Raw genomic sequence first — 8,137 nt, 5'->3', positions numbered from 1 at the left:
TTTGCAACTGATTGGACTGGTCATTTGAACTGATTTTCAGTTGGACTGGTGAAATCAGTTGACTCATCAGTGGAACTGATTTCACTCTTTCAGTGGAACTGGTCAGCTGGACTCTTCATCAGCTGAACTCTTCATCAGCTGGCCAGGTTTCTGAAGGTCTTCTGCTGAACCGCCTATCAGCTAGACAATCAGTTGAACTGGTTCAGTTCGATTAATCAGTTGGTACTTTCAGTTTACATTATTCGATAGCTTCAGTTACGATCAGCTAATTGCACACTTAGATAAGTTCATTAGTAACAAAATAACAAGTTTTGTTAAAATAAAAATCAAGCAAGATTGCGAATATGAATATTTCAACATACCGAAACTTTAGCATACTGACTTTTCGGTATACCCAAAAATCGGTACAGTAATGGTATCATTTTTCTCATACTGGTATTTTTGATATGGTATGTGGTATCCGAAATTTCGGTACGGACGACCACATCTACTTGTGTCAAATTCATTAAGATATCATAACTTGATCAATTACTTCAAAAACAAAAAATATACAACAAGAATAACGTGTGTATCTCGACTGCCAATATATAGTACCGAACCAAAACATCCAAAATCATCACCATAATTAAATAATTTTCAATTCAATAAAATCACCATAACATAGGTAATTTTGTCACCATCGTGAAATCTCTCTCTTAATTACCAAGACAAAAATCAAACTGAATCCAAGTTTTTATTTTTCAATGTAAATTAAATCGAAAACTCGTAAGATTGACCTTCTAAGTTAGTATACATAGATTTTGAACGTTTGATTGGTTAAAAATTATTTCTATGGCAATAAATTAGGTTTCTTCATACAGTTAGTCCGATTTTTGTTGGCACAATATCTAGCAAAAACAAGACTAAATATGGAGAGAAAAAATAATAATTTATTACACTGTAACATAATTTTGGCTACTAGAGTTTCAAAACTTTTCATAGATCAATTTACAGGACGATTTTTAGAATTTCCACTTAATCCGAATTAATCACCCAAGTCATTAATTTGTTTTTAAATTCTTTCACTCGCCAATTTTGTCGACTCCCAAAATTACTGTTCCGACCCTCACCATTCATTCACAACCTTCTTCGATATGGAGGCCTCCACAAGGGTCAAACTCGGTAGACAGCTACCCGAACGAGTCAAAACGGCGCCGCCGAGTTCTCCCATGTTTCTGGTCGGGCTGCTCGGGTAAGAGATTTGGGGCTATCCAAACTCTTCCTCAAGATCTGACTCATGGCCCGGATCAGACGCGGGGTAGGGTCCTGCGGAGGGCCCGAAGCCCGAAACTTGTTGCAGAAGCTGAAATGCCGGGCCATGGCTTCATCCAGGCTTATCAATTTGTGGCATCGCAAGATTTCGTCTTTCACCGCTTCTGCACAAAGCCCGCATATCCATTTCCCTCCGTACCTGATGATTAAGCATACGAAACTAAGTAAGTCCGTGAATTCATTCAAAATCATTTCCATTTTACATATGAGAGAAGTTTTCTTATGCAGATCAAAAAATAAAATTTTAATCTTGGAATCTAAATGATTCAATAAACTTACACATAGACAGGGCCAGGCTCAAAATTTATCTAGAAAGATATTTCTTAGAAATCTCCTGATGAAGAGTACCTTTCACGAATCTTTTCAATATATGAAGGGGTGCATTCCTCCATCAGCCCGCAACAATCGCATTCCGCAAAATCCACCTCAGTTTGACCTGAAATGACGGTGCTCACAGGTCCCGTATTCATCACCAACGAATCACTGATCATACCTGTCGACATCCCTGAAAGAGCGACGTATGATCAGATTCAAAATCAGGGTTCCGAAGATGGTTGCTTGCTTCAGAAATCAGAGTTTTATGGGATGTAAGATAATTACCAGACTAAAGAAAAACAAGATATTTCAACAGAAATTCTCTATTTCTTTCTCTCTCTCTTCCTCCAGCTCCCCTTCTTGGTTCCTAAGGAAAAAAGCTTGTTTCGTTGTTTCTTTCTCTGCTACGAACGAATATGCATCGATATCAATCAAGAGAAGGAACTTTAATACAGTGTAAAAGACACACCTTTTTGGGTTCTCTCCTCCACAAAAAAAAGAAGAAATTCTGAAGACTTTTTCTGATGTTTGGGAAAGAATAAGATACAGATGGGGGTAATATATACGAGGAGAAATAATAATTTGATTTCCCATTTTTTGTCCAATCATTGAGAGTTGGGATGTGAGGTTGGAAGAAACGATACGTCATCGCACAGTAGAAAGTCGACTGAATTTATTGGTGAATTCTCCAGCACTGCATTATCTGTGTTTGGACCAGATATGCCATTCATCTTATCTTATACGAATTACTTATTACATTATTTTTTTTTATATATTTTTGGCTCTTTCTTGCAAGTAAATGAATCCAATTGGCTGAAAAAACCTGTCGAAATAACAGTTTTGGTCGTCTTTGTACTGTTGTGTTAACCTATATTCTATTGTATATAATATTATATTATATATTATCATGATCCACAGGTTGTTATTATTATTATTATTATTATTATTATTATTATTACTTTAGTTCCACGTTTCTTCCATGTTTCTTCCTTTTTTAATTCAATGTAAACTCGTAAATATTTAACGCATTTTCAGATTGGGTACATGGTCAACCAGTACTATATATCCAACCAAGTCAACGATGGTACCCAACATCATTAAAAAAAGAAAGAAAAATAAAATAAAGGTGAACGATATTATAATTTTAAAAGGCTGCAACACTAAAATATTATTCAAAAGATTGATCGGTTGTAAAGGAGTCGCATGTGTTTTCACATTATTATATACTATCATGTGTATATAAGTTTTATTTTATTTATATCTTAAAATTATAAATAAATAAATAAATAAAAATAAAAAGATCACATCACATTCAAATCTCCAGAAATTTCTGGCTTTTGTTTTCATCGTTGGAGTTATGAATTATTAAATGTTAGCATGAACGAATGCTCTAGTCCAATATGTTGACTAACCTCAAGGTAATTTTTTTTTTTGAAACCTGCAGGTAATTTAATTCATTTTAAAATTAAGGTATCATTTTTTTTTTTTTGAAAAAATAAAATACGTTTTTACTTAAGTGGGAGGTGGTCAATTCACACAAACGAGTGGGCAAAATCTCGTTCAATCGAATTAAGATTGATTCATCTTAATTCGGAAATCCAGTTTTTTTTTTTTTTTTGGAAAAAATATCGGTTATATTGAATTAATTTCGGTGCTTGATTTTGTTTAAGCAAATTTAACTAATTTATGTCTTTCAAAACGGATCATAATTTATGAGACGGATCAACCCTATCCATATTGACAATAAAAAGTAATACTCTTAGCATAAAAAATAGTACTTTTCATGGATGACCCAAATAAGATATTTATCTAAAAAATACGACCTGTGAGACTGTCTAACACAAATTTTCACCTTTTCAAAATGACGTTAAACTTCTCTATGCTATAATGGTTTTTTTTTCATAATTAATTAAAAAAATTCAAAAGTACAGTGGATGGTGGAGCTCCACCGGAAATGACCAGTATCCTCCAATAATTGGAGCGGACTCTACCACACTGTAGCGTGACACAGACTAGTATTATATTATATACATCATATATTTAATATTATATTATATTTTTTAAATGATTTTATTAAAACTTATTATATTTATCTTTTATTTATGATAAAATTTAATAATTTTTAGTACTAATTTATTATTTTTATTAGTTGTTATATAATGATTGCAAATAGAGGTACATAAGATCTCAGTGTTCTATATTTGCAAGCGATAGGTTTCTCATCAACATTTTTTTTAAATGTTGTTGAAATTATATGAGTTAAGCGTTTAGATAATCTTATTCGAATGTTATATCAAGGAAATAATATACACAATCATGTGTTGACGTATTTAAATCATATGTGGTTATATGATGTTTTACAATATGACTTCCGTGTATTTGATAATCATCTTATTACTGGTATTGTTGAACGGTGGCATCATGAGACACATATATTTCACTTTAGATGTAGTGAAAAATAATTACCTTACAAGATGTTTCCGTTATTTGGAGCCTAAAAATTGATCGTGAGCTGGTGGCAGGAGTAGATTATTCACATATAGTGAAGAATGCAAACATTTATGTCTCGAGTTGCTGGGATATGAACCCTTGCCATCACATTTTAAAGGCGATCACTTGTTTATTACCTCTTTACATGCTCACAATGATATATCAGAGATATATGTCATTAAATATAGTCGATGTATGGCATTGATGATCATAAGAGGAATGATGTTTCTAGATTATCAATGAGGGTCAGTCATGATTATATCTTTACAACTACTCTGGGACATCGATCGAGTGAATTCCTTCAATTGGGTAAGTGTGGTTTTAGAATTTCTATATTACGAGTTATGCAATCCAACACATATAAGAAAGTCTATTATAGCTAGGTCTTTATATATCATGCATGTATATACAATGTATTTTGATAATTTAATTCATCAATTGATTTATTTTTTTAACTTTATTTACTAGTATTGATAGATATGGGCTTGGAACGAGATTAAATGTGTTAACCTTGATAGACAAGGTGTATCCCTTGTCACGCCTGTTGGTGACCTCGAAATATTTTCAATTGCTCCCTATGGCGCACAATAATATTTGAAAAATGACGTCCTAATATATCTTTATAATACTTATATTTTCAAAGATATAATCATAATTTTCATGTATTAGTTAGAAATCTGTGTTTATTTACACCATGCACCGATGCATGTGCTTAGAATTATAAGGAATTTTTTTTCGTATGAACAATGATAGGGTATTTCTAAAATTATTAATTAAAACATTCAACATTTGTATTATTTTTAATTTTTTTAACCTTTTATTGTTTGACGTTTGTTTGCAGTTTAACTGGATCGTTTACAACAAAAATGATATTAATGTAAAAACAATTATTGATTAATACGATGATAACATATGATGATGTGTTAGCTCCTGATTTGTTTTGAGATTGTTAGGATCGGTTTGAAGGTCGAAATGTTTAGAAGGGGCTGAATAAACATTATAAGATATTTGACTCTTTTTCATAAAGATGAATCAGTTTAGTGATAAACTGAATTCAAGAATTTTGTTGTCTATATCAGTCAGTTAAGTTGTTTAAGTGTGGAAATAAACTAATTGATAAATTGAATACTTCAATGAATAACTGAGACAAAGAGCACAAAGAATTTATGAATGTTCGGAGACTTCAAATACTCCTACGTCACCCCTTATATCACGAGAATAGAGTTTTAACTAAAATACTTCGATTAAATACGGAGCTGTAATAATCCATTTCAATTTGGACTTAGACACTGCCAAAACCGAAACTCTTAGTTCTTTTACACTTTATCAGTTTACAACTGTTTTTCTTTCTTAGCACAACTGATCTTAAGAGATCGAATAAAACAGTATATTGTGCTAGTACTTTTGCTCAAATAATATCCTAGACGCTATAAATATTTCTGTTAAGTGTGAGCTTTTCTGTAAAATATCGTAGCTGAACTTTGTATATTCAAAAATCAATCAGAGTAACGATTCAAAAGTTGTTCTCTCAGCTGAAATCCAAGGCTATAGGCTATTTATAGGCTTTGCGTCCAACGGTAACATTGAATGCATTAAATGACTCGTATCCGTTGATTTGTCTTTTATGAATGTGTCAACATTCTTCTGACAATAGTACACCGTTTATTTCAATGGTACAACTCCCGAGCTGCCATAATCCCAATCTCTTGTTTAGTCTTGATAAATTTTTCAGGTGAGATGTCCAGCTTGGTTTCCGGTGGCTGAACGTTCTTGGCGTTGAACACCTTGAACTTAGATGACTTTTCAGCTGAGTCATCAACGAGACTAGAGCTTTTCAGCAAATAGCTGAGCTGCAGGGCAAAATCATTCGAATTCTTGGAAGATTGAACCATGTTCTTCAGGATATTAAAAATAATGTTTGACCAGTTCAATCTTGTGTCTTTCATGATCGCAGTCATGATTTGAAATTTTTCACGAGTCAGAGCAGCAAATGAACTTGCCTTGGCGAGTACGCCCTTTACAATAATATCATCCAGCAGTAGGATCTCTGGCTTCAGTTCTGTCTTGGGATCCGAAATTTTGATTTTCTTCCCATTGGTAGACAACATAGTTTTCATTTCTTCAATATCAGCTAGTTTGATCTCAGAGAAGTGAGACAAACCTTCAGCTGGGATTTGGAAGATAATGCTGAAGGATTCTTCGTCTACAATCAGTACTTGATTGTTGATGATCATAATAATCTTGCCATCATTAGAAATCTTGTTGTTGGCATAAGCTTGTTGAATTTCCTTAGGTTAAATGACCTGGGTCACGATTCCCATGAATTTCTTCAGACCAGCAGCTTCAAACTTCAGAAATAAGCTCCTATCAGCTTCATATGAGACAGATCGAAAATAGTCGAAGACGATTGTCATTGCGTTGAGAGTGAATGTAACGCCCAAGATTCGATGACTGGCCTCACTGTACCAAGACGAGTCTTTTCAGCGTGCTTATGTCCTCACTCACACGCACCCTAGGAAACTTCCCAGGAGGTCACCCATCCCAAAATTACCCCAAGTCAAGCACGCTTAACTTTTGAGTTTTTATGTGATGAGCTACCGAAAAGAAGATGCACCTTCGTGATATGAGTAGTACAAATCAAATCTTTTAAGCCCTCTTTAACTGTAATGTCCATTACATTGAATAGTCTCGGAATCCCTCCCATTCCCGTGTGAGTCGGTTCATTCATGTTCCCTCCACCTAGAAGCCTACCAGGAGCCGCTCATTGTCCGTGCAACTGATGGCACCGGCGATCACCCCCCGCCCTCTTCGGCACCGGGCCTCACATGCCCACCAACTTCTGCTTGGTTCGTCCTCGAACCACACCGTACTAAGAGAGGTCGGATCTGATACAACTTGTAACGTACCATACTTTTACTATTTAAAATTTGCGGAAAAATTAATTTTTTTTTAAATAAACACGAACGTTCAAAATTCGATAAAATAACTGTACGTCTCAACTTGTCGCAGCGAAAGATCTAAAATAAAGCTCGACAAAAGTGTTTGAACATTTTCATAAAGACTTAAAAATATGGGCGGTCCTCGGGTTTAGCCTCCCACTCAGTCCAAGCCTGCTCCTTGGTCCCCACCTCTTGTCTCCTCATAAACATCCTCACCTGCTTCGATCAAGTCTACTGAGTCTAAAGACTCAACACGTATAAACTGTAAGTAACGAATAATACATAATAAAACCACATGCAACTTTAAAATAGGACATACATACTTGAAACTTGAACTTGCATAACAAAACTTGAACATACGTACATACATACTTAGACGTGCCGTCAACATAAACTTTTCTTAAACATGCTTGCATACTTGAACTTACATAACTTCATCATTATGCGTAGAGGATGTTTCAAAGCAAGTGATCCATAACATATTTCGCCTGATCAGACTAAACCACAGTATTGGGATGACAGGGATATCCACTGCCACATACATGAGATCCCCGTTCATAATTTAACGGGCTGATTGGTCCACGTTCATGATTTAACGCTTTCCAATCACGATTTAAACCCGTTCATAATTTAACGGGGCGGAGAGGTCCTCAGCCACGTTCACCGACTTCCAAACCCATTCATAATTGGTCACAAGATATTTAGCATACCTCAAAACTTAAAATATTTTCTTGCACGTTACATACTTACTTGGCGTTGAGGGATTCGTTGGACTTTGATCGGAGTCGTTGCTGCACATACTAAATGAATTTAAAATACTTAACTTGCATTGCTTAGACGTAGATACGCAGGCTCACCACCAAACCCCATAAATAACTTAAGACGTTCTAAAACTCTCGGGAATTGACCTCATTTAAATCAGTGTACTAAACCATCACATGAAATCCCAAAACAAACAATTATGTTTTCCCCAAAACATGAAGTACACGGACCCTGGGTCCGGGTCCGTGTATGGGTCCGTGTGTGTGCGCAAAGAAAGGACCCACAAAAGGAAGGGACACAGACCCCGTGCCAGGGTCCGT

This window comes from Primulina eburnea, chromosome 1 (genome assembly GCF_022965805.1).
Source record: "Primulina eburnea isolate SZY01 chromosome 1, ASM2296580v1, whole genome shotgun sequence".
Lineage (NCBI taxonomy): Eukaryota > Viridiplantae > Streptophyta > Magnoliopsida > Lamiales > Gesneriaceae > Primulina > Primulina eburnea.
The sequence above is the reverse complement of the archived record's forward strand: the minus strand, read 5'-3'. Positions refer to the sequence as shown.